Source organism: Felis catus, chromosome F2 (assembly GCF_018350175.1).
Source record: "Felis catus isolate Fca126 chromosome F2, F.catus_Fca126_mat1.0, whole genome shotgun sequence".
Taxonomy (NCBI): Eukaryota; Metazoa; Chordata; class Mammalia; order Carnivora; family Felidae; genus Felis; species Felis catus.
Window position 1 is genome coordinate 16,125,458 of NC_058385.1, and position 26,087 is coordinate 16,151,544.

Consider the following 26,087-nt stretch of genomic DNA (forward strand, 5'->3'; position numbering starts at 1 on the left):
TGCTTTGGATTCTGTGGCTCCCTTTCTCTCTGCCCTTACCCGCTTCTGCTCTGCCTCTCAAAAATAAATAAACATTAAAAAAAAAAGTTGATTTTTCCCGGAGTCTCCAGACAAGAACTCAGTCCAGCTGACACTTGGATTTTAGCTTTGAGTTCACCCCAAACAGAGAACCCAGCTCCACTGTGTTGGACTTCTGACCTATAAAACTGTGGGTTAATTGGGGCATCTGGGTGGCTCAGTCAGTTAAGTGTCCGACTTTGGCTCAGGTCATGATCTCACGGCTCAGGTCATGATCTGCCAGTTCACAGGTTCAAGTCCCATGTTGGGCTCTGTGCTGACAGCTCAGAGCCTGGAGCCTGCTTCAGATTCTGTGTCTCCCTCTCTCTGCACCCCCTCCCCACTCGCACTCTGTCTCTCTCCCAAAAATAAACATTAAAAAAATTTTTTTAGGGGCGCCTGGGTGGCTTGGTCGGTTAAGCGTCCAACTTCGGCTCAGGTCACGATCTCATGGTCCGTGAGTTCAAGCCCCGCGTCGGGCTCTGTGCTGACAGCTCAGAGCCTGGAGCCTGTTTCAGATTCTGTGTCTCCCTCTCTCTCTGCCCCTCCCCTGTTCATGCTCTGTCTCTCTCTGTCTCAAAAATAAATAAACTTAAAAAAAAAAATTTAACTGTGGGTTAATAAATCAGTGCTTTTTGAAGCACATTTTGAAATTTGTGATATTTTGTTACACAGTAGTAGATAACAAGTACATTTGTCAAATCAATTGGTAAGCAGAGAAAATTATTTTGGCAGGAACAGTGAAGAAAGAATGTAAGGAGGTGGAGCTGAATGGAGGAATCCTACTGAAGAAAAGACTATTCACATACTAAAAGCAAGTGGCAAACAGTAACTGAGATTTGGGTAAGACAGATTATCAACACAGAAGATACACGAAAATCACATAGGAATGGACATAGTCTTTATAACTTCTAAAACCCAGTCCTTCTGGAACACTGATAGCAACATTTGGCAATGAATAACTGTAGCGTATAATTACATTTATAACTCAGCTAAGTGAGTATGAATTTATAGGCAACGTATACGATTATGATATATATTTACATGGGACAAATATGTAAGGAGAACCTTATGACTTACTGCCAGAGCCTAGCAGAGCCCTAGCTCAGCAAATGGTCCAATACACGTGGGTTACGAAATCTGAAATTGTAGGATAAGCTAAGTTTTATGTTTCCTGGTTTTCACACTAACATGTATACCAATTGTTTAATATTTTTTAATTTTCATTGAGTGATTTTGAACTATTCTAACAACTAGGGAATTGACAGATTAAATGACAGACAGACAGAGGTAGCTTTGTCATTTACTAAGAGTTGTATCTGCTTATGTACAACTTAATATGTGTGAATAGTGAAGTCCTTATATTAAGGAATAATGTGATTTTTTTTTAAGGGGTGGGGGTTCCTGGCTGGTTCAGTCGGTAGAACATGTGACTCTTAATCTCAGGGTCACAAATTCAAGGCCCATGTTGGGCCTAGAGCTTACAGGAAAGAGAAGGAGAGGAAGGGAAGGGAAGACAAAAGAGAAGGGAACAGAAGGAAGTGTAGGAAGGAAGGGAAGGAGGAAGGGAGGGAGGGAGGAAGGGAGGGAGGGGAGGGAAGAAGGGGGGAGGGGGGAGGGAGGGAGGGAGAAAGGGAGGGAGGAAGAAAGAAAGGAAGAGAGAGAGAGAGGGAGGGAGCAAAGGAGGAAAAAAGAAAGAAAGAAAGATGTGAAGCTATCACTTACAAAAGGTGTTTTTTAATAAACTTTATTTTTTAAAGCAGTTTTGGGTACACAGCAAAATTAAGTAGAAGGTACAGAGTTCCATACTCCCTTTCCTGGTATATACATATCCTCTCCGACTATCAACATCCCCCACAAGAGTGATACATGTGTTACAATTGAAGAATCTACATTGACACATCATTATCACCCAAAGACCAAAGTTATATTAGGGTTCATCCCCTCTTGGTATTGTACATTTTATGGGTTTGGACAAATGTAGTTTCTCTGTGTTCTGCTCATTATCTCACCTCCGCAAACCCCTGGCAACCTCTGATCTTTTTACTGTCTGCATAGTTTTGTTTTCTCCAGAATGTCACATGGTTGGAACCATACAATATGCAGCTTTTTCAGACTGACTACTTTCACTTAGTGATACGCATTTTTAAGTTTCCTCCATGTCTTTTCATAGCTTGATAGCTCATTTCTTTTTAGTGCTGAATAACAGTTCACTGTCTGGTTGTGCCACAATATATTTATTCATTCATCTACTGAAGGACATCTTGGTTGCTTCCAAATTTTGACAATTACGAATACAAGTGTTACAAACATCCATGTTCAGGTTTTTGTATGGACATACGTTTTCAACTCCTTTGGGTATATATCAAAGAGTATAATTACTGGATCATATGATAAGAGTATGTTTAATTTTGCAAGAAACCACCAAACTGTCTTCTAAAGTGGCTGTACCGTGTTGCATTCCTACCAGTAATGAGACTTCCTATTAACTCCACATTCTCACCATCATTTCCTGTTGTTGGTGTACTGGATTTGGGCCGTTCTAATAGGTATGTAGTGGTATCTTATTGTTGTGTTAATTTGCATTCCTGTGATGGCATATGATATGGAGCATCTTTTCATATGCATCATTGCCATCTGTATATCTTCTTTGCTGGGGTGTTTATTAAGGCCTCTGGCCAATTTTTAATTGGGTTATTTGTTTTCCTATTGTTGAGTTTTAAGTGTTCTCTGTATGCTTTGGACAACAGTCTTTGCAAATACTTCCTCCCAGTCTGTGGCTTTTTTTTTTTTTTTCCTTTCTTGACACTGTCTTTTGCAGAGCAGAAATTTTTAATTTTAATGAAATCCAGCTTATCAATTCTTCCATTCATTGATCATGCCTTCAGTGCTTTTATCTATAAAGTCATCACCCAAGGTCATCTAGATTTTTCTCCTATGTTGTGTTCTAGGAGTTTAATAGTTTTGCATTTCACATTTAGGTCCACAATCCATTTTGAGTTACTTTTTATGATTGGATACAAGGTCTGTATCTAGATTCATTTTTTAAACATCTGGATGCCCAGTTTTTTCTGCACCATTGATTGAAACACAAATAGTTTCGTTCCCTTACAAACTTAAAAAAAATTTTTTTTAACATTTATTCATTTTTGAGAGATGGAGAAACAGAGGATGAATTGGGGAGGGGCAGAGAGAGAGGGAGACACAGAATCAGAAGAAGACTCTAGGCTCTGAGCTGTCAGCACAGAGCCTGACACGTGGCTCAAATCGACAGACGAGCAGATCATGACCTGAGCTGAAGTTGGACACTTAACCGACTGAGCCACCCAGGCACTCCATTCCCTACCAACTTTTAGTGACAGGTGCCTGGTAGTATGTTAATGTGCATTTGTTTGTGACCATAATAATAAATCTTGCTAAAAATCTAGGATGCAGGCATTTCATATAAAGACCCAACAATACTGTTGCTTTTATTCATTTCTCTCACAACTGCTCTGTGAGCTGGATTACTGGCATGACCTCATTTTACAGACAGAAAGGATGACATAGAGAGATAGCAGGAAAGCTGACTTACTTGCCCTAAGAAGCCCACAGCAGAGTGAGAATTCACATTGACTGTCTCTAGCTGTGTCCTGCTCACCAGAGTACCTGATGCATGAGCATTGCTCATTTTTACTCTGTCCTTCGTAAAGCAATAAAGAAGATGCACACTGGATTCTCTAAGGAATTCTTTAAGGAGACACCTAAGGGTAACATTTTTCAGAAATGATCTTTCTCTCACATTATAAGATAAATGTGAGGAGAAACCCTGAGTCACCCAATCCGAAGGACTATGAAAACCCCTTCTGATCAGGAAAGGAGGCATCTCACAGTTTCAGTCCTTTTACTACAAAAGTAAAAAATATTAAAACTTGTTCCCTTTCTTCTCTTTGGTAGTAATGCTAACCACAAAAAAACAATTTCCCAATTGTGAGCCTGACTTATGGGTGAAGGGAAACATGAGGAGCCTGCCTTAAAATGTTATGCTCATTTCTCTGCAAATGATTCTTCAGAAAAGTTGTAACAAAATATAATTTGGGGATGTTGGGAAGTTGTGAGGGCCAGAACACATCCGAATAATTTCAGAAGCAGAAAGAAGACACTTATGTCAATCTCCAGCAGTCCTACCTGAAATATTACCCTTCCTAACTGAGCATTGCTACTGATTTTTGTGGTTACTTCACGTGTGAATGGCTGGCGGAAAGAAGTTATATGACAAATTCATTAGTTCCTCACACGAATACTCCAGAATTTTGTGAAACTTTGCACAGACCTTTTTTTCACTTTGGGGTCTAGCCTTCTTATTGACTTGCTTCATTTGCTGGCTGTTCCTGTTGCTCTGAATCAATGCTGCCGTCACAAGAAGATCCCATACTTCTGTCTGACATGCCTCGGGACAACCGTCCACGTGGTCACCAAGCACTTGTGTTTTTCAGAGTTGTTCAGATGTTAACTCTAACAACTGAATTTGAGAAACTATGACTCAGAAAAAGGACTCTTAAAAAAAAAAAAGGCAGTGTTTTTAACACATAGAAAGATTTTTTTTTTAATGTTTATTTATTTTTGAGAGAGAGACAGAGACAGAAACAGAGACAGAGCACGAGTCGGGGAGGGGCAGAGAGAGAGGGAGACACAGAATCTGAAGCAGTCTCCAGGCTCTGAGCTGTCAGCACAGAGCTCGATGTGGGGCTTGAACTCACAGACCACGAGATCACGACCTGAGCCGAAGTCAGATGCTCAACCAACTGAGCCACCCAGGCGCCCCTATAGAAAGATTTTAATTAAAATCCAGATAACTGGATCTCCTGACATAATGTATTTTTTAAGTGTGATATTACTTTTCCCCTTGTTCCTGATTAAGACTCAGTTTCTAATATCTCTATTGTTCTCCTTGCTGGTGGCATTCACTCCTCTTAGGACTTAAACTTCTTTTGCTCAATTGTACACTTTGCTTCTGCCCTAACTCATTGATCTCATACTATGTCAACATCTACATCTTTAGCTACACCCTGAAGAGACAAAAATGGGGTACCTTGGGAGTTAGGAAGATAACCTGTTGTAGTGGGGAGGCTATGGTCTATGGAGACAGTCTTATTTTTGTCACATATGAGCTGAGGGACTTTGGACAAGTTCATTCACATTAATGCCTACCCTGTAGGTTCTGAGGGAGGATTAAATGAGACACTGCATGTAAAACACACAGTACTGTGCAAAGAACAGGAGTGGAATTAATAAGTGTCTATTTCAGTCAAGCCATTTAACTTCTTTGTCTCTGCTTTTTCATCTTTAAAATGGTAGTGGTAATAGAGTAGCAATAAAATGGAAGTAAGACAAAGCATGCAGAGTATGTGGGAAGCAGAGAGCACTCTGGGAATGTCAACCTCCCACCCATGATCAATACGGAAAAGACCATCTGGATGGAAGTTCCATGATTCTGTGACTTAAAATATACACTTTTAAATGGACTCTCTAGGTTAGGAAATACTGTGGCCACTGTTTTTCCTGTGAATTGATGCATCATATGTATGTTTATGATAATTGCAGAGATCCCCACACATAAACTGGTACTTTCTAAATGAGGCAAATGCCATTATTACCTCTGTTTTTCTAGATCAGTGTTTTCTCAAGTGTGTCCTGGAAAGTATTCATGGCACAGCATATTTAATTAAAAGTACATGATGAGGCAGTTCAATGGTCAAGTAAGTTTGGAAAATATGGGTGAAAAAGAGTGCAACAGTTTCTTTTAATCTAGGAAAATCTACATATTTAAAAAAAAAACTTTTAAGTTTATTTATGTGTTTTGAGAGAGAGCAGATGCGAGCTAGGGAGGGGTAGGGAGAGAGGAAAGAGCGAGAATCCCAAGCAGGCTCCACACTGCCAGCCCAGAACCCAATGTGGGGCTTGAACTCACAAACCTGTGAGATCATGACCTGAGCCAAAGTCAGGCAGTTAACCCACTGAGCCATTCAGGTGCCCCAACTTAGAGCTTTTAATGTGCAAATATCCATCATGACCCTCCAGAAAAGTAATGTACTATGCATTGTTTTGCAAAGGTCATCAAACTGGTGTGGGCGTACCATGCTAGAGAACATGTGTTCTCAGGAATACACATTAAAAATGCTGCTCACAGTACGATCACTAGTATGTTGCCCATTTAGGACTGAGTAGTTTTAAGTGCTAACACAACAGCCATGTTCAACATTTTGGGACACCATAGACTTAAGACATAGATTCCCAGCCCTACCCCAGACCTACTGAGTCAAAATCTCCAAGGATGGGGCGCTGGCATCAGTATCTGTAAAAAGCTCCATTAAAGGGTGCAATGCCTGTTCAACATTGCAAAGACCTGTTGTGAAGGTTTGCATGGATCCTGAACACTGGATTTTGACAGGTGGCTTGACATGTAAATTCCCACCTCACAATAAACGGAGTCATATCGTCCTCTGAAGCCCTACACACTCACGAGTCCAAGGCCTTGCTAACCCCAGGAGGTCTTACTGTGACCCCTGTGAGGTCTGACCTGGGGCTCAGCATAGAGCACAATGCTTAGCAGTCACTGACACCCAGTACAAGTTTTTTGAGTGAATGACACTTTTATTTTTAGTTTTATGTTTTTTAAATATTTTTAATGTTTATTTCTGAGACAGAGAGAGACACAGCATGAGCAGGGGAGGGGCAGAGAGAGAGGGAGACACAGAATCGGAAGCAGGCTCCAGGCTCTGAGCTGTCAGCACAGAGCCTGACGCAGGGCTCAAACTCACGAACCGTGAGATCATGACCTAAGCCGAAGTCGGTCGCTCAACCGACTGAGCCACCCAGGCGCCCCAGTGAATGACAGTTTTAAACTCAATGAATTGGTTAAAGATAACTCTATAGCCATCTCATATATTACTGGAATTCTGATACTAACTACACTGTAATTAACAAGATCATCTCCATGCCTCCTTCCCACTTCACCCTTTTGTACTACTAGAAGTAGTGTTGTCTGGAATTGAGCCAAAAAATACATCCAGATAGATTTTCACTTCACTCCACTAAGTGGTCTTAGAAACCTGTTAAAAGCAGTAACCCAACTGTACTGGTTCCCGATTGCTATTACAGCAAAGTACCACAAACGAAGTGGCTTACAACAACATATTTATTGTCTTACAGTTCTGAAGGTCAGGAGTCTAAAATCAAAGTGGACACAGGGCTTCATTCCTTCTGGAGACTTCAGGGGAGAATTTATTTCCTTGACTTTTTCAGCTTGTAGAAACTCCCACATTCCTTGACTTATGGCTCCTTTGTGCCATAAGTCCATCATCAGTTCTTCCATCATCAGTTTCCTGCTACTGACCCTGTTCCTCCTGCCTCCCTCTTACAAAGGCCCTTATGATTACATTGGCCCACTTGGAAGATCCAGGATAACCCCCCTGTCTCAAAATTCTTTTTTCTTTTTTTTTTAATGTTTACTTACTTTTGAGAGAGAGAGAGAGAAAGAGAGAGAAGGTAAGTGGGGGAGAGGCAGAGAGAGAGAGAGAGACAGAGGATCCCAAATGGGCTCTGCACTGACAGCCAGAGAGCCCAATGTAGGGCTTGAACTCACAAACCCCAAGATCATGACCTTAGCCAAAATGAAGTTGGACACCAACCAACTGAGCCACACCCAAGAGCCCCTCAAAATTCTTAATCACCTCTGCAAGCCCCTTTTACTTTGTAAGGTGACATATTCACAGGTTCTAAGGATTGGGATTTAAACATCTTTGGGACAAACATTGTTCTGCCCTACTGCACCAACAATTTCTCAATTCATCTACAATGTATATTGACACACACAATGTCTAAAAAGTATAGGGCATTCCTGGGTGCTATCAGGGATCCCAAAGGTAGTAGACCAAGTCCCCAGTCTTAGGATCCTATTAAGGACCTAATAAGGCAAATAAAATAAATTCATAAATGATTTTCAGTTCAAAGATTTGTAAAAGCAAACGAAAAGGACAGAACAATATGGTCTCTCAGAGCCAAACACAGGAAATTAAGTAGGACACTAAATTCAGAAAGTGCCAAAAGTTAAGGTTGTCATGGCAACATGAACTCAGTAACACAGCAAAACCTGTTTTTCAAAAGTATACACTTAACAGCTTTGCACAATTATGATCTGCTGAAAGAGCAGCTTTCATTCAATGATCCAGAACCTTTACAACTACAGATTAGCTCTTGTTCTGTAGCTATAAGACAAGAATGGCTTGCCTCACCAAATTCAACTTCACAAATATTTAGATGCCATCCACTATGTGTAAGACATATAAGACATTGAGTAAGTGCTGAGGGGATACAAATATGCATAAGACAGGGACGTCTGGGTGGCTCAGTCGGTTAAGCGTCCAACTCTTGATTTCAGCTCACGATTCATGAGTTCAGGCCCCGCATCAGGCTCCACAGAGCCTGCTTGGGATTCTCTCTCTCCCCCTCTGTCTATCCCCTATCCCACTCACACGCTGTCTCTTTCGAAATAAAAAATAAACATTAAACAAAGAAGAAGATGCTAAGGTGGGAACCCCCTAGGGAAAGCTCAGAAGCTGGAAAGAGCAGAGTGTTTAGAGGAACAGTAATTAACAGTCTGGCTGAAATAAAGATTACATGAAAATGGTCTTATAGAGCCAGGGCTGGGAATGATAGGCAATAATGTGGTTAGCAGATATCAGTATTTTCAATAAGTATATTCCACAGATTTAAAAAGTCAAAGGTCTCTTTCAGAACAGCCCTTATCTGATTTTCTCAAACTTCTTACTGATCAAATAAAAAAAAAAAAACTTCTTACTGATCACGCTGTTCTGTGGCCACCTGCCTTGACATATGTTGTTCCCCTGCACCTGAAATACAAGGCAGAAATTGTATCGGTTTTCTAGATAAGGAGGTTGAGAATCAGGAAGTGGTGAAAGAGGGGTTTAAATGTTGTCTATCTGATTTCAAAGACCAACTGATCTACTTACTTTGATTACTGATTGTTTGATGTCTCTGTCCCCAGTGAGACTCCAAATATCTTATGGATAAGGTTCACATCTCATTCAATTTTGTATCCTCAGAATCTAGTTCAATGACAGACACACAGTGGGGCCTATGTAATTTCTGTTGAATGAGTGAATAAATAAATTTTAGGCAAGCAGTTATTGAGGCAAGGTGTTCCTTTCCCTGTGGAGGTGAAATGTTTTTCCACATAGCAGTGATGTTCATTGCATGCCCTGTCACAGCAAATGTTTGGTGGACTTTATTCATCAACTGGTTATTTATAATAATTTTTAAAAATAGGCATGAGCTTCATGGATGTCCCTTCCCTCATCCTAATTTATGCTTGCACCTTTCCCTTCTCCTGTTCCGTCCAAAACTTATTCCCAGGAGTATTGAAAAACACAATCTCCAACCCACAAACGTATGGCCAACTAATCTTTGACAAAGCAGGAAAGAATATCCAATGGAATAGAGACGGTCTCTTCAGCAAGTGGTGCTGGGAAAACTGGACAGCGACATGCAGAATGAACCTGGACCACTTTCTTACACCATACACAAAAATAAGCTCAAAAATGGATGAAAGACCTCAATGTAAGACAGGAAGCCATCAAAATCCTCGAGGAGAAAGCAGGCAAAAACCTCTCTGACCTTGGCCGCAGCAACTTCTTACTCAACACATCTCTGGAGGCAAAGGAAACCAAAGCAAAAATGAACTACTGGGACCTCATCAAAATAAAAAGCTTTTGCACAGTGAAGGAAACCATCAGCAAAACTAAAAGGCAACCGACAGAATGAGAGAAGATATTTGCAAACGATATATCAGATAAAGGGTTAGTATCCAAAATCTGCAAAGAACTTATCAAACTCAACACCCAAAAAACAAATAATCCAGTGAAGAAATGGGCAAAAGACATGAATAGACACTTCTCCAAAGAAGACATCCAGATGGCCAACCGACACATGAAAAAATGCTCAACATCACTCATCATCAGGGAAATACAAATCAAAACCACAATGAGATACCACATCACACCTGTCAGAATGGCTAACATTAACAACTCAGGCAACATAGATGTTGGGGAGGATGCAGACAAAGAGGATCTCTTTTGCATTGTTGGTGGGAATGCAAGCTGGTGCAGCCACTCGGGAAAAAAGTATGGAGGTTCCTCAAAAAACTAAAAGTAGAACTACCCTATGACCCAGCAATTGCAGTACTAGGCATTTATCCACGGGATACAGGTGTGCTGTTTCGAAGGGACACATGCACCCCCATGTTTATAGCAGCACTATCAACAATAGCCAAAGTATGGAAAGAGCCCAAATGTCCATCAATGGATGAATGGATAAAGAAGATGTGGTATATACATACAATGGAGTATTACTCAGCAATCAAAAAGAATGAAATCTTGCCATTTGTAACTACGTGGATGGAACTAGAGGGTATTATGCTAAAGGAAATTAGTCAGAGAAAGACAAATATCATATGACTTCACTCATATGAGGACTTTAAGACACAGAACAGATGAACATAAGGGAAAGGAAGCAAAAATAATATAAAAACAGGGAGGGGGACAAAACATAAGAGACTCTTAAATATGGAGAACAAACAGAGGGTTACTGGAGGGGTTGTGGTGGTGGTGGGGGCGCTAAATGGATAAGGGGCATCAAGGAATCTAATCCTGAAATCATTGTTGCACTATATGCTAACTAATTTGGGTATAAATTAACAAAATAAAATTTATAAATAAATAAATAAATAAATAAATAAATAAATAAATAAATAAATAAATTGAATGAATGAATGAATGAATGAATGAATGAATAAATAAATAAATAAATAGAAAAACACCATCTCCAATCCTTGAAGATGATATTCTAGCATCCTTGCCAATTGGGTTTCTATCTCCCACGGTCCAGAGACCCCACCTAAAACCACTATATAATTTGTGATGTTACTGGGCTTCTCAGAGTCCTATTTGAATGGCTTCCATCGGAGTTTGCCTATTTTCTCTTTCTCCTCTCCTAGACTCCTAGAGCTTTTTTTTTATTTTTTATTTTTTTTTAAGAGAAAAAGCATGTGCAAGCTGGGGAGGGGCAGATGGAGAGAGAGAGAGAGAGAGAGAGAGAGAGCGAGCGAGCATCTCAAGCAGGTTCCACACCCAGTGGGGAGCCCAACTTAGGCTCAATCTCATAACCCTGAAACCATGACCTGAGCCAAAATCAAGAGTCAGACACTTAACCGACTGAGCCACCCAGAAGCCCCATCCTGGAGCTTTTTATCATCTAAAAGCATTTTGGTGATCCTTTCTTTCCTTTTTCTAATTACAATAAAAGAAGATCATTTGTTCTTTGCCTATTATTTCACCTAACCTTGGTAAACCCCCAGTCTACTTTGACCCTGTATTTTCCTCCTCTGACTTTATATACGTTGCCTCCTACTCTTTCTACAAGGTCTGTTTCATTAAACGTTTCTCAAAAGACACGTTATTTACTCTTCACTCATGACCCTTCCCTGGTTCTAATTTCCAAGTATTAGAAAAACTGCTAACATCTCTTCAAAACTACAAACTAAGAAACTTGGAGAAGTACTGAATTTATCTTCTATCCCATACTCTCAACACTAAATCACCAAATTTTGCCAATGTCTTCTGTACCAAAATGTTCATGACATGCCTTCCCTTCTATTTCTTACTCACTACAGGCTTGTTGAATTTATTATAATTTTCTCAACATTCTTTGCCTTTATATTATCCATATTACTACTGACAAAGGTATTTTTGGTGTGTCTTGCTTTAAATGGGACAATTTCACTCTCTAAGCCATAACACAGTCTCACAGGCCTTTGGATCCTGTCAGAAGTCTTCACTGTATCCTTGATCAAGACGCTATGAATTAGCTGAATTCTTTAGCTTCCTTCTGTGTTTCAAAGTCTCCCCTTCTCGCCAGGCTTATCTCCTTAATGATCTCTCCCTACTCTGACCTTCCTGTTTCTTCTTCTGTTCCTCCATTTATTCACATAGTTTCAGAAATTCTCCCTTCCCATGGAGGCTTATTAGTTAGATCCCATACTATTGGGAAATCCTGTCAGCATGACCCTCAAAATATATACAGAATCTCCATGTTCAGTGCCACTGACTGGGGTGGGCCAGCACCCCATTTTCTAAGATTGGGGCAGTCACCTCCAGGATCTCAGCTGTCCCATTGCACTCTGTTCTCAACCAGGAGTTCCTCTGATACTTTTAAAAATATAATCAAATGGGGTGCCTGGGTGGCTCAGTCGGTTAATTGTCTGACTTCAGCTCAGGTCATGATCTCACAGTTCATGAGTTCGAGCCCCACATTGAGCTCTGTGCTGTCAGTGTGGAGCCCGCTTAGGAGTCTCTGTCTCCCTCTCTCTCTGCCTTTTCCCCACTCACACTCGCTCCCTCTATCTCTCTCCAAAATAAAAATAAACATTTATAAATAAATAAATAAATAAATAAATAAATAAATAAATAAATAAATAAATATAAAAATAAAAATAAAAATAAAAATAAAAATATAATCAAATCTCTTCTCTCCTCTGTTTAAAACCCTAAGCAGCTCCCCAAGTCACTCATAGTAAAAGCAAAGTCCTCCGGAGCCTAGACTACAGTTGCCCTCTTCCCTCTCTAACTTCACATCATATTCTCCCCCCCTTGCTGAGTGCTCTCCAGCCATATATTCGCAAGGTTGGCTACTGCTTTGGAGTGTCGGCATGTGCTAACCCTCCTGCTTGGAGCCCTCTTTCCCCATTTATCCTTTCCTTCAAGTCATTGTTCAAATGCCATCTTATTCATCGATTAGCAAGGCACAGCCTGACTTAAAAACACAACCCATTCCCTTTTCCTATTTTGTTTTTCTCCTTGGCACTGATCACTGTCTAATATACTAAGACTGGTTTATTTGCTTATTAGCTGTCTCTAAAAATCCAGTACCTGAGGGCACCTGGGTGGCTCAATTGGTTAGGCATCCCACTTCAGCTTAGGTCATGATCTCACAGCTCATGGGTTCAAGCCCCGCATGGGGCTCTGTGCTGACAGCTCAGAGCCTGGATCCTGCTTCGGATTCTGTATCTTCCTCTCTCTGCTCCTCCCCCTCTCACACTCTCTCTCTCAAAAATAAATAAATAAACATTAAAAAATTTTTGGGGGGCGCCTGGGTGGCTCAGTAGGTTGAGTATCCAACTTGGGCTCAGGTCATAATCTCACAGCTCATGAGTTTGAGCCCTACATCGGGCTCTGTGCTGAAAGCTCAGAGCCTGGAACCTGCCTCAGATTCTGTGTCTCCCTCTCTCTCTGCCCCTAACCCACTTGCATTCTGTCTCTGTCTCTCTCAAAAATAAACATTCAAAAAAAATTTAATTCAGTACCCTGAGGGCAAGAACTTTCGTCTATTTTTTTCACCAAACAGTGACAAGAACGGTGTGCCTGGCCCATAGCAGGCACTCAAAGCAAACTTGTTGAATGAATGAAGTCAAAGCATTAATTCACAGAGATACAGGATATATAAAACACAGGCTGTATGGAGCAGAAGTACACATTCATGGGTTTTTTGCCTTGTTTTTTTTTTAAGGTTTATCTATTTTTGAAAGAGAGAGACAGAGCATGAACAGGGGAGGGGCAGAGAGTGAGGAAAGACCCAGACTCTGAAGCAGGCTCCAGGTTCCATGCTGACACAGAACCCAACGAAGGGCTCTGGTTCACAAACGGTGAGATCACGACCTGAGCCAAAGTCGGACGGTCAACCGACCGAGCCACCCAGGCACCCCGTTGCCTTTTTCATATGTTTCACTCATAAGCAGCAGAGCTGCGCTATTTCGTTTGTAAAGTCACAAACAGCAATGTATTCAGGGCATTCATAACCTAAAAGGGACTCTGAGACACCAGACACACAGTGAGCAGTCCAGAGTATAGAACTAGACACAGTTCAAGAGTTGAACAAGAAGATGAGTTATTGTGCAAAAATAATAATGACAAGATGCTGCCTTACATGCTAAGAAAAAGTTGTTTCTAACGATCTTACTTGCAAATCTTAGAATCGTCTAGTGTCAAGGTCTTTTTCCCCCGTTCATAAGAAACCAGATTTTTTTTTTAAGGCCCTAGATCCTCAGCTTATGAAACTAGTGAGATAAACGATTCAATAAATAATAAAAATAACGATCAGACTTGAAAAAGAGTTCCGAATTTGAAATGTTAAACATCAGCATCTTCGATTTTAGTTCCTATCATTTGTATACAATGTTGATCAAACGCCACGTGGAATAAATAAGAGTCTGGACCCTTTGGCGGAGAAGCCCTATTGTAAAACCGTCTTTGCCAGCATTAGCCCCTCCGTGTGAAGAGGCAAAGATGACAAGAGGATGCTGCTACTCCCCGGGCTGGTGGGTGAGGGGAGCCACCATAAGGCGACCACTCAGAAACATGCCTGAGTAAACAGATGGGTCTTCCGCTGTGCCCTGAAGGCAAACAGACCCGGCTCTGCTGGACCTCGGGAGGGGGTGCATTCCAGGGTCCTGTCTCTCTCCTTGAGAATACCCTGCCCCTGGGTTCCCAGACGTCAAGCCTTCAGCATCTTGATCTCTGGCACCATGGAGGAATCACAGAAAGGAGGGTTCCTGGGGAGAGCACATTTCAGTTTTACCTGGCTGTCTAGATAAAAGCCAGCACCTGCTCCACTAGTTACACGGGGAACCTGCAATGTCAGGGCAGCACAGGTGTAAAGACATTCCAAGGAAAGAGGAGGGCTTTTATAAATATCACTGCTATATAGTACATTTAAAAACTTGGGAAAGCACCTCTTCTGTCCTTTGCTGCCCACGTTCAAGCATGAGCTTCACCTTAAAATTTTAAAAAAGAGGAGACCTTATCAACCTGTTTCTATGTCTATTGCACAGGCTCTGCCCATTCTGGCTACAAGGTAGCTGTAGGATTTTATTACTAATTTCAAAGGTGGTGTTCCAGTTTTGAAAATGTTGTTTGGCCAAAAGTTTAGATTTTAAGGACACAAAGATAAACATATAAAATTGTCATTGTAGCAACAAGAATAACATGGAAAACAACATTCATCAATTGAGGTAGTTTAAGAAATTACAGGGGCACCTGGGTGGCTCAGTCGGTTAAGCTCAGGTCATGATCTCACAGTTCCAGCTCAGAGCCTGGAACCTGCTTCCAATTCTGTCTCCCTCTCTCCTGCCCCTCCTCTTCTCATGCTCTGTCTCTCAAAAATAAGTAAACATTAAAAATTTTTTTTAAAAAATTACATCACCAACATACTTTTGGAATGATATATAGCCTATAAAAAGTCAACATAGAAAGATGCCCATGATAAAGTAAATGTAAAGTGGAAGCTGCAAAATAGTACCAGTGCTGCACAATCTCATTTCATTAAAAATGTAAATGTTTGCTTTTACGTGAAGAAATACCTAGGAGGATATTAACAAACCACCTGAGGGGATTATGGGAGACTTCATTTTCTACGTCACATATTCTCATATGTTTTAAAAGTTTGCAGCAAGCATTTATTATTACTACGAACAAAAACCACATTCATAAGTATGTGTGTGTATGCACGCGTACATGTAGTTAAGTTCTGCAAGCTTTGGACATAATAAAATCCAAAGTAATAAATGGTACAGGGTAATAACAATTAATTTGTTATTAATCACGCCTATAGAACAGATTCACATTATGCCTTTTATCACTTCATAAGAAATACGTGATCCTAGAATGAGAAAACGGAGGTCATTCACAGGAAAACAATTTGCTTCCTTCTGACTCAAAAGCCCCTGCAACCATCTATTCTAACTCCAATTACCCACTCAAACAAATAAGTGAACACGAAGCCAGTAATGTAAACATGAATTTAGTTGAAAGCTGCAGCCGAGATGGAAATACCTTCTTTCCGCAAAGTACTCTCTCTCTTCATGCCCTCCCCACACAATACTCCCCAAGATAAGCTCAGGCCCCAAGACCTGAAAGCCACGTTCTCTCATTGTCTTGCTTGTTCTAATGACAGTGGGTTGTTAATCACCACAAGGAACACAGCAAGATTCCAAAGTATATTGTTCCCAGATTTCCTGAGATTACTTAAGACAATGCTGTGACAGAAACACATTGTCCAGCATGTTGACTGCACCACTTTCAGACCCGACACTGCAAAAGATGGCGAGCATGGTAAACAACTTTAAGATGAATAAAGAAAAGAAAATCCTCAGTATTTCTCTCATAAAAAAACCTGAGAAGTCATTTGGAAACCCTCGCTGGCTACTCTATGCTCAGAAAAAACCACATGACAAAGGTTAGTCTATTTTTTGTTAAAGTGAACTTAGAACAACCTTTCTGTGGATGATAAATTTAAATGAACATTTCTCTGCTGCCATCTTGTGGATTACTGAGGTAATTCAGTCAAAGCTCAGGAACAGGCAAATCTAAAGTCCTTCCCCCAAAGTTATGCCAGATATGAACTTATCGATTGTTTAAGGCCATTTATTTGACAGGACAAATATAATCTAATTTATATGGCATACTAGTTCTAACATATTATATTAAACATCTAAGAGTCAGATTTATTTTTAAGTTTAAGATCTTTTAGCTTTCAAACGTTACCTTGTAGGGAAACAAATGCTTTTGTCACTGCTTAGGCAACAGTTAGTATAAAAGAAATTATATATATCCTATATTAAGGCATTGGTCACTTAAAAAAACTAATTTTTTAATATACACCATTGGCATCATCTCCACCACCTTACACTAAAATTTAGAAAGGGAAGTTAAAATCCCAGGCTGCCTGGCTGTCTCAGTAAGTGGCACATGAGACTCTTGATCTCGTGGTTATGAGTTCGAGCCCCACACTGGGTGTAGAGATTATTTAAATAAATTAAAGTCACTACAAAAAAAGGAGAGAGAGAGAGAGAAATTTAAAATCCCCTTTCTAAAAGATAATATACATGGCATTTTGGCCTCACTCCAAACCCAGTCCCTCCATTGGGAAACTGTAGTTGGGGCACAGAGGTACAAGAGCACCTGGTCCTGGGGATAGAAACAGACCAGGTTCAGTCACTCACCACTGACAAAATCCAAAGACAGAGAAATGAGTGGTGGTGAAAGAAGACAGGAATTTCAGTGAGGCCAACACTGAGAAGACAGTGGACTATCATTTCAAAGACTGTCTCCAAAGTGCCAAAAATACTTCCAGGTTTCTATAAGGAAAATGTGGGACAAAGGTGGGTGGGTACCTTCAGATAGGCAGTGAAGATCAAATAGATCACTGTGTATCACTGTGTTGGAGTCGATCACAGGCAGGGTGTCCTTACTGCTTGGGTTCCCATCAACGGATGCCTTGCCCTCAAGGTCTTCCACTTGAGCTCACCTGGTGATGTGACTATGCAGTAGAGATAGGAACACCCACTGCAAGAACCGCCAGCCTGATTTTGACTAGGTCAACTAGGAGTAGGATAACTTCAGAGGTTTTCCGCTTCACAAAACTGGGAGCAAGGAAAGGAGGAAACAGGGAAAGGAGAAATGGGAATATGATATTGTCATTATAAGAAGTATATACATGGTCTTTGTCTCCATTCCCATCACAAGAGTTCCTAAACCTCTTAGAATTTCCTAAATGATGAAAGCAATAAAGGTATCTTTTGTTATGTTAATGAAGTGACACTGGGTTTCAATAGCCAATGCTTTATTCAACCATGCCTGTGTAAAGAACCCTCCTTAAAAACCCAAAAAGAGGAGCATCTCAGTGGCTCAGTCAGTTGAGCATCAGACTCTTAATTTAGGCTTAGGTTGTGATCCTCGGGTCGTGGGATCTAGCCCCACATCAGGCTCCACACTGAGCATGGAGCCTGCTTAAGATTCTCCCTCTGTGCCTCTCCCCTGCTCATGCTCTCTCTCTCTAACACACACACACACACACACACACACACACACACACACACACACAGATAGAGAGGGTTCAGACAGTTTCCAAGTGAACACATGGAGATTCAGAGAGAATGGCAACTGTGCAGCATTGGTGGTTTAGTGGTGAGCTGCCTTTCAGGGAGAGTGGCAACCCTGGAAAGGGCATGGAAGCCCCACACCCTCTTCCTATACCTTGCCCTGTGCAACGCTTCCATCTAATTGTTCATGAGTTACATCCTTTTATAATAAACCAGTAATCTAGTTATTAAAATGTTTATCTGGGTCCTAGGGGCCACTCTAGCAAATCAATCGCACCCAAGGAAGGGGTCCTTAGAACCTCCAATCTATAGCTGGTCAATCAGAAACACTAGTGACAACCTGGACTTGGGAGTTGTCATCTGAACTATGTGGAGGGGACAGTCTTGTGGGACTGAGCCCTTAGTGTGTGGTAGGAGGCACTATCTCCAGGTAGTGTCAGAACTGAGTTGAATTGTAGGACTCCCAGCTGGTGCCAGAGAATTGCTTGGTGATGTTGGAAAACACACATAATGGAATTGGTGTCGGGACCGTGCGTACCATTCCTCGTCAGATTCTGAGTGCAGTCCTAGAGGGTGAATGCTAATGTGATATGTGGGGATACATTTCTTATATGGCTGCCAAACCCACTGTCAGGTGTTGTTATTGGTTCGTGCTGCAATGTCTCGTACCATTTCTGGACTTGCAGGCATTCCTTGGAGTGCCCAAGTTGTAGGGTCAGCAATAAATCCAGAAAGGGATATAGGGGAAAAAATAGAGATATAGGGGAAAAAATAGAAATTCTTGTTAGTTATAATGTATATATTGGAGAACTGAAGAAGAAACTAGAAAAAATTCTGCTGCCTGGCCCTCCCCAACTTCTTTCCCCAGTAAACCTGAGAAAGTATAGTATTTTCCCACTTGAGAATTTTAAAGAATGTATTAGGAGAACGTTTATGAGACCCTTCAAATTTGTGCTTAGGACTTGTATTTCTACACTCATTGTCAGATCACCACCTTGCAGCAGGTTGGTACTTTGGGCATAATAAATACAGTAAATCAGTTTTAAAGAAAGGTGGGAGAGCAGGTACTAATATGTGTTTTCAGTTGCTATTTTTTACCTCTGGTTGTAATTTAGATAATTCCATAAAAAGATAAAGGTTCTGACCGGACAGGTCATATCTTCTGAGTGTGATCCTGGCTCTAAAATGCCACTTCTCCATTAGGTTCTATGGAATCTATACTTGGGAACTTCAAGATAGAATATTATATTGACCAGGATGAGAGCCTGGGTTGCTAAATTTAGGAAAGAAAATTTAAAAAGGACACCCAGTTAAATTAAAATTTCAGATTTAAAAAAGGAATTGGGACATATTTATGTTAAAAACTTATTCATTGTTTACCTGAAATTCAAATTCCCAACTGGTATCCTGAATTTTATCTAGCAACACTAATCTTCCCCTTCCCCCAAAGGAATATTAAAGAAAATTGACATCTCAACTAGGAAAAAAGAAACTAATTCCTCTTTAATATAAAGCTAATGTTTTTAATTATTAAGATAAAGTAGCATAAGATTACACTGAGTAACAGGTTTTCCAAATATAAGGGGATAAAAAGTAAAGCAAATTACATAAAGATTCTAATTTAAGGTACACTTGAAGGTCACATAGAATTATTCAGTTCTGTAGTTTGGACGCTTAGTACGTACCCCTGAATGCAGGCACCATGCTTGACATTGGGAGAAGCAAGATTAACAAGACACAGCTCCTGTTCCCAAACAACTCATGGTCTAGTAGAAGGAAGAGAAAGCAGAGTTGATACACATGTGAATGTAGAAAGGAATCTAGAGGACTTGCAGATTTCACCTTCTCTTCTGCCCTTGGTAGAACCTGGTCTCATCACTAAAGAAGTGTGACCAACGGGTGAAGAGATTTATTTTAAACAAATGGAGCAGAACTGATTCTTGGTTAATATCAAAACCTACACATTGTCAGATGATAAAATGTCAAAGCTGGAAATAACCTTAGAGATCTCATCCAGCATGTCTATTTGACAAAACGAGTCTACATACAGCCCCGTATCTGTGGCCATCAGAGCAGCTGCCCCCTAACCAGCAGACTTTGTCCAGAGTCTTGTCCTGGTCGTTGCTTTTTCAGGTGAGGTCTGGCCATGAGGAAAGACTGATCCATATCTCAGGTTCCAAATGACAAATAAATTTGTGCTTCCAGACACCAAAGCTGTCAAAGCAGAGAGAATTTTAAAAAGAATTACAAGATGGCCTGCTGCCACACTGTAATAATACTCCAATTAGAACAAAGTGCATGGTAGGTTTAGGAAGGAAAACAGAAAGAGTTATTAAAGTCAAATGTGACGCGTCCAGCTAATTCAGCAGATAAAATCCACTCATTCCATTCTTTGTCCTCATGAGGATGAGTCAAAGGGCTTATCTCTGGACTTAACTGAAACAAACTGGTTAGGAAAATTCACACTGTGTTGACAACTGTTCACAGAGCAGATAGAGTATAGAAATTGACTTATTAATTGCTGATGCTAATTATTTATTGCCTTCTTTCCGCTGCTTGTCACTTTAACTTAGAAAAGTAAGGAGGGGGAAGAAGGAAAAAGAAGAATAGAGCTGAGATTCCGTCTCTAAGAGAGAAGGGTAAAATGACATCAGCATGGTGGAGTACTTGTCTTCCTCTAACTTCTCTTTCTTCAAATACTCCTTTATTTAGGGCATCTTCCTCTCAGAAGTCCTTGATGTGGTGTGGGGAAGTTTTGTCTCCATCTTCCTAGAAATAGTCTATGTTCCTATATATGTGAGTATAGGGTGATCTCTTCTAGAAATAGGAAAACTGATTAGGACATTTCCCATTAAAATGTAAATGATTACTGTTTCTAATCTTCCCAATCCACCCAATATTTCCCTGTTCCTACAAAATTGATGAAACTTCAGGCATAAACACAGAGATATTTTTACTCACTATGGTTTTCTTTCTCTGCCCCCTCCCCCCAACCTGTAACAGTGGGACATAAATATCTCTAGACAGATACTCTGTATGCTACATACTAGCCAGTCCTTGGCTTACTGCCCTCCATTTCAGTAAAATGCCCAACACTCATCTACCTTTGCCCCCACATATTCAAAACTTCTGTATTTTTCCAAGCCATGTGATTGCAAAAAATAGTTGTTATATTTTGTGCCTAGGACCCCTCCTCCTTGTGGTTACCCCATTTTGCTCTGTTGATCTATACCTCACTATACTGAGCTCTCACGTCTCAAATGCGTTTGAGTTCAATCCACAATCTAGGCCTACATTCTATGGTCAGACAGATCATGTGGGAGAAAGACGGCTATAGCTCCCCTAGTGCAAAATTCCTAGGTTCTGCTCCTATAGCCATTGGAGTATGTTTAGGAATGTGCCCAGTCAGAACCAGTGAGGTACCATGAGACAATTACTGGATGCCATGGAAAGAGAACTCCTAGGAACTCCAGGAAAGAGGCCCTCACTCATTCTCATGCAACTTTAACTTAAGTAGGCTGAGCTGCTGCTGTCTCTCTCTACCATAAGCAAAGACTCTGAGAATGGAACTAGAATAAACAAAGGTAAGGTTTAGAAAGATATAAACCAGGTGCTGGTGTTACCATGTAAGCTCCCATAGAAAACTCAAATGCACCCAAAGTCAGCATTACTGCCAACATTTCAGTTTTGTGAGCAGTAAGTTAGCTCCTTCCTTATGCAGCTTAGATTTTCTATCACTTTTAATCAAAAGAACTGAAAGTAATTAGCACACTTAGGAATATCTGAAACAATAAATAAGGGATGCTACTTTTTTAAAAAAGGGGCAGAGAACCAGAAAGTCTTAAAAATCAAAAATAATATATCTTAAATAAAATTTTCAATAAAAGGTCTAGAAGTCAAAGTTGAGAAAATTCCACAGTGCAAACCAAAAACTAAGCAGTGAAAAATATGAGGAAAAGGTTGCAGAATGGAGAATCAATTGAGGAAGTCCAATATTAGTCAAATAGGAGTGGGGGTAGGAGAGAGACAATTAAAAGAAAAAAATTCATAGAGCTGAAAAGACAAAAGTCTACAGGATGAAATGCCATGCAAGATAAATAAAAAGGATTGACACCAAGGTATAGATCTATATATATACCAAGGTATACGTTATGCCAAGGTATATTCTCATAAAACTGCAGAATTTTAAGGAGAAAGTAAGACCATAAAGCTTGTAGAGAGAAAAAACAGGTTCCCTACAAAAAAAATGGGATTCAAAGTAATATTATACTTCTCAACGGAGTGTCCAAATGATATAGTATCAAAAATTTGGAAGAAAAAAATGGTATGGATCTATAATTCTAGCCTACATAGTACCAGACATCCTGGTCAAGGAAAGAAGGTAAGAAAAAGATAAGGATTGGAAGGAAAAAAGATAAAACTGATTATCAGTCAACTCCTAGAAATGAGTTGAGCAAATTTCCCAGGTAAAAGATTAACTTATGAGTAGCATTATTCTACACTCACCAATTAGAAAATATAATTGAAACTAAGATACCATTCTGAGCAGCAACAAAGCCAAGTGTGAAGAAAAATAAAAAAATTTTATATATATGCAAGGACTCCTTGGACACACCCTTCTGGAAAAAACTTCTGTAGAATCTGAAAACAATGAAATTAAGCCAGATTACTATGAAAAGAAATCCGATGATAACAGCTATGTGGCTAAAACAAGACATTAGAAGGTGTAAAGAAAAAATGTCTTCAAACAGAATGTTGGAATGGATTTTATTCAGCAAATCATATGAGTAAGAGCCTCAAAGAACTTACTGATATGGCAAAGAACCGTATATTTTTTTCTCTCAACAAAAACTTAAAAGTCAACTTTGGAATCCCTGAGAAAAATTTTAGAAACCTGCAAAAAAAAATCATGGGCCAAATAGGAAGCATCCTCTTTCAAGTGGCAAAGATTTGATTTGGTGGGTGTATGATGCTTTCTTTATTGGCCCAATTCTACTGGCTCTGTGTTAAATAATATTACATGTACCACTCACAAAAATTAACTCAAAATGGATTAAAGACTTAAATGTAAGATCTAAAATTATCATACTCCTAGAAGAAAACACAGGGGAACACCTGCTTGACATTGGTCTGGGCAATGACTTTTTTTGGATATGACATCAAAAGTACAAGCAACAAAAGCAAAAATAAACAAATGAGACTATATCAAAGTAAAAAGCTTTTACGCAGCAAAAGGAGAAAGCAAAATGAAAAGGCAACCTATGGAATGGAAGAAAATATTTGCAAGCCATATATATGATAAGGGTTTCATATCCAAAATATATAAGGAACTCATACAACTCAATAGCAACAAAAATTAAAAATAAATCCTATTTAAAAGTGGGCAAAGGGGGCACCTGGCTGGCTCAGTTGGAAGAGCATGTGACTTTTGATCTCAGGGTTGTGAGATCAAGCCCCACACTGGGTGCAGAGATTACTTTAAAATAAATAAATAAATAAATAAATAAATAAATAAATAAATAACTTGAAATAAATAAATAAATAAATAAATAAATAAATAAATAAATAAATATTAAAAATTGGGCAAAGGACTTGAAAAGACATTTTCCAAAGAAAATACACAAATGGCCAACAGGTACATTAAAAGGTGCTCAACATCACTAACCATCAGGGAAATCCAAATCAAAACCACAGTGAGATATTACCTCAAACCTGTTAGGATGGCTGTTATCAAAATGATGAAAATAATAAGTACTGGTGAGGATGCTGAGAAAAGGGAACACTGACACACTGTTAGTGGGAATGTAAATTGGTACAGTCGCTATGGAAAATAGTATGGACGTTCCTCAGAAACTTAAAAATAGAAATACCATATGATCCAGCAATTCCCCTCTTGGGTATGTATCCAGAGGAAATGAAATCACTATCTTGAAGAGATATGCTGAAGAGATATCCCCATGTTCGCTGCAGCATTATTCACAATAGCCAAGACATGGAAACAACCTGAGTGTGCACTGTTGGATGAATGGATAAATAAAATGTGGTGTAATCCTTCTTGGCCTTTTGGCTAAGATCAAGTGAAGAAAATGTGGTGTATATATGCAATGGTATGTTATTCAGCCATGAAAAGGAAGGAAATCCTGCCATTTGTGACAACATGAATGGACCTTCAGGGCATTATGCTATGTGACAAAAATCAGACAAATACTATATGATCTCACTTATATATGAAATCTTAAAAAACTGAACTGTAAAGTCAAAAACTGAACTTGTAAAGTCAACTGGTGGTTACCAGGACCACGGGTTAGTGGGGGATATGGATGAATGTGGTCAAACGGCACAAATTTCCAGTTGTATGATGTATAAATTCTGGAGCTATAATATACAGCATGGTGACTATAGCTAACAACGCTGTTTTGAATACTTGAAAGTTGCTAAGGGAGTAAATCTTAAAAGCTCTTACTACAAAAAAAAAAAAAAAAAAAAAAAAAGGTAATTATGTGAGGTGATGGATGTGTTAACAAACCTTACTGTGGTGAGGGCGCCTGGGTGGCTCAGTTGGTTAGGTGTCTGACTTTGGCTCAGGTCATGATTGCACCATTTGTGAGTTTGAGCCCCGCATCAGGCTCTGTGCTGACAGCTCAGAGCCTAGAGCCTACTTCAGATTTTGTGCCTCCCTCTCTCTCTTCCCCTCCCTCACTTGCACTCTGTCTTTCTCTCAAAAAATAAAATAAACATTAAAAAAAAACTTTATTGTGGTAATCATTTATATATATAAAATTATCATATTATACTCCTTAAACTTACACAATATTGTATGTCAATTATTATCTCAATAAAAACTGGAAAAAATAATAAAAAATAAAATGAAGCCTAAAATAATTATATTACAGGGGCATCTGGGTGTTAGTTAAGTGTCTGACTCTTGGTTTCATCTCACAGCTTCAGGGGTTTGAACCCCACATCAGGCTCTGTGCTAGCAGCCTGCACAGAGCCTGTTCGGGATTCTCTCTCTCTGCCTCTCCCCCACTCGTGCTGTCTCTCTCTCTCTCAAAATAAATAAATAAACTTAAAAAAATTAATAATAATTATATTACATGATTTATAATAAGATTATATATTCATATTTCATAAGTATAATAATTTACATCCTATTTTTATTTCTAATTTTAGAACTGACACAAAGCATGAATGATTACATTTTGTGATCATAGTTAAAAACCAATGTAAATATAATAAACCATGTAATGAATTAATGACAAAAGTAGTGAAATAGATGACAGAATTTGGAAGATAAATGAAGGGGTTAGGAAAAGGGTGAAGGTTACTCTGAAAGGGAAAATGACATCATCCTACCTACAAGGTATGTATCATCAGTTACCTATTGCTACATAAGAAACATCCCCCCCAAATTTAGTGGCCTAAAGGCCAATACACATTTCTTATCTCATAGAATGTCTATGGGCAAATCAGTTGAGGGGTTCTGACTTAGGTTTCTCATGAGGTTGTGGTCAAGAAGTTGGCTTCAAGCTGCAGTCATCTAAAGGCTTGACTAAGGCTGGATGATCTGCTTTCAAGATGGCTCATTCACATGGCTGGCAAATTTGGTGCTGACTTTTGTCAGGAAGTCTCAGTTCTCTGCCACATGCACTTCTACTTAAGGCTGCTTGCATGTCCTCATGACAGGACAACTGACTTCCCCCAGAGCAAATGATCAAAAAGACAGTAAGGCAGAAGTTGCAACATCTACGCTGACCTAATCTTGGGAGTCACACACCATTTTTTGGCAGTGGTTACACAGATCAACCCTATTCAATGTCAGAAAGTCCATGAATACAAGGAGGTGAGAATCACTAGGAGCAAGGAATGGCTGGTTCCATAGGGTATTAATGGATACTTTCTGACTAAGGTTGTTGGAATAAAGAATAGATGTTTAAGTATATTATTTAAAGTTCTAAAAGTAACCACCTCCAAAAGAACACAAAATCATATAACTAAGAAACTCAAGGGAAGAGGTGGGAATGGGGAGAAGGGGGGAGTC

The 26,087-nt window shown here is 39.7% G+C and overlaps 1 long non-coding RNA gene across 1 annotated transcript; it reads right to left on the bottom strand.

The window, feature by feature from the left end:
- Positions 1 to 7,216: 7,216 nt before the first annotated feature.
- LOC123383037 lies at positions 7,217 to 23,296 on the bottom strand. Its single transcript, XR_006592255.1, has 3 exons — positions 18,716 to 23,296; positions 17,339 to 17,587; positions 7,217 to 9,204 (listed from the first exon to the last, which is right to left on the bottom strand). It is a non-coding gene; the product is annotated as an uncharacterized LOC123383037 (long non-coding RNA).
- Positions 23,297 to 26,087: the final 2,791 nt, after the last annotated feature.